Raw genomic sequence first — 2,500 nt, forward strand, 5'->3', positions numbered from 1 at the left:
AAATTTAATATAAGAAAATACTTTCCAGAAAAAACAAAAAAAAAAACAATTTATTTTTCTGGCTACGGATTTATGGAACCTCACTTACTAGTTTGAAGTTGAAAAATAGATTTCATGCAAATTGCACACTGAGCTTTTGGTATAGGTGTCCCGGGGCTAATAATCTACGAAGAAAGGAGGGGAAAGCAAAGATCCTACTCCTCTTAGAAAGGGGAATGAATCATTTTTCCGATTTTTCATTTTGTTTTAAGGCCCCATCGACGAAAGAACAAATCGGAAAATAGTCAATTTGATGAATATTCATTTTATACGGTCTCATCTTTATCACACTTCTTTGTCTTCCAAGTCAAAAATAGTTTAGTTCTAAACTCCTTTCTTTTTCCATTTAGCTTTTATTGTTTGTTTGGGTTTGTAACTATGTGACCACTGGAAGTGGAAGAGCTATTTGATGAGACTTCATCAGATGATTGTACAAGAAGGAACTAGATAGATTAGAGAGAAAAAAAGAACAGATGAGAAAAAATGATAATGATAAATAAATAAAGGAATTTTGGATTGGGTCAGGAATCCAAGTTTGGGGCGGTATGGATAAAAGAACTTCCTATGTTATACTATTCAATTCTCGACGACGAATTGATTTGATAGTTCAGATATTGTTATTCATGATATTGATCCGATTCAAGATCATCGAGAGGTAATATTCATTCATTGAATTTACAGGCCAAAGATTTATCATCTCTATGGGATTAAATCCCGAGTTATTGCGAAGTAAAAAACCGATGAGATTATGGAAGTAAATATTCTTGCATTTATTGCTACTGCACTATTTATTCTAGTTCCTACCGCTTTTCTACTTATCATTTACGTAAAAACAGTCAGTCAAAACGATTAATTATTAACTAATTTGAATGAAACTTGACTTCTGAGTTCTTAGCCAAAATTGACGAAATAAAATGAAAAAGATTCTAATTTCATGTCTTAAATGAAATGAGTGGACTAGAATCGGCAGTATTCTAATAGATAGATAGTATGGTAGAAAGAAAGATTCATCTATTTCTTTCTACCATACTATTTATTAGTTAGATTGTAGTTATAAAGCTGCCCCCTGGAATAAAATAAAGATAGAGGCTGCATTTGATATGGATCTTTTGATATGGATCTATAGATCAATCTACAATATTATCTTGATATATGTGAATATCAATTCCATATATGGGATTGACATAGCATCCAATTCCATTTATTTGCTATATCTATTTGTTCTGATCAATCTAAATTACTCTTATGTCTTATAGTTTGAATTACTAGATTTTTGATTTCCAATCTGAATCTCGGTATCTATTGAAAGAATCAAATCAATGAAGGAAAAGCGATAGATATAGGCAGATTCAAAAAATCACGTAGTAATCTTTTTTTTTAACATTCCCAAGAAGTAATTGAGTAAACCATTGACAGTAGTTCCACGGGCATCGAAAAGGAAGAGTAAACCTCACCGATTTTTAACGCCTGAACCATGATATGAAATAAGTCGATAAAGCATAAATCCAATTTCAAAAATTCGAAAGCGGTAAATGCGCAATATGTGACTCATCTGAAGATCTTATTCTGCATAGTATCTCGTTAGACAACCACTATGTTTATATCCTTTCTTTCTCATACAAAGTGCGTATACACTTAACAAAACTACCTCTTCTTTGAACAGTAAAGAGAGAAAGAAATAAAAAAGGGTCCGGCCCTCCTCAGTATCACCTGGTAAGAGGCCGTTGATTGGAATAGAAAATTTCGGAAGAATTAGGTTCGAATAAATTTCCTGGGATCCTCTTCCTTTCGAACTACAAACATGGGAATCGTTGAAATAGCTCTTTGATTGAAAGAGGATGATTCCTATAATACATTACTCCAGTCGAGTCCAATGGAATTTCAAAATGAAGATATTTTGATTTTGTTCAAAACGTGTTGCAGAACGATCTCGAAAGCAATTGATATTGATACAGTTTGCTTCCTTAACTCAATTAGTAGGACCCCTAGAGTCCACTTCTTCCCCACACTACGAGTGAAAGGGAAAAAGTAAAGACTACCATTAAAGCAGCCCAAGCAAGACTTACTATATCCATATGAATTATGTCCCCTATCTCTATAAATATAAAGGAATTGTTCCGTTATTCCTCACTAATAATAGTGGAATCAATGGCGCAGAGTCAAAAAGAACGAAGACTATTAATAAACCAATCCAATAAATTCGCTCATTTTATAAGAAATTCCTATAGGATTTCTAATCGGGAAAGATTAAACACAAGCAAAATCTGCAGTAACATCTCAAGGGAATGTTACTAATGGAACATGTAGGAATAATAGGTCCTATTCTTTTTTTGTTGACCCTCATTTCAATTGATTGGATGCTTGAGCACTCAGAGATTTTCGTGAGTTCCTCGTATATAATAAAGTATCTTCCGCCCCCTTCCACAACTATTTAGATTTCCTATCGGGCTCTCCAATCTAA

Source organism: Nicotiana tabacum, unplaced genomic scaffold (assembly GCF_000715075.1).
Source record: "Nicotiana tabacum cultivar K326 unplaced genomic scaffold, ASM71507v2 Un00450, whole genome shotgun sequence".
NCBI lineage: Eukaryota > Viridiplantae > Streptophyta > Magnoliopsida > Solanales > Solanaceae > Nicotiana > Nicotiana tabacum.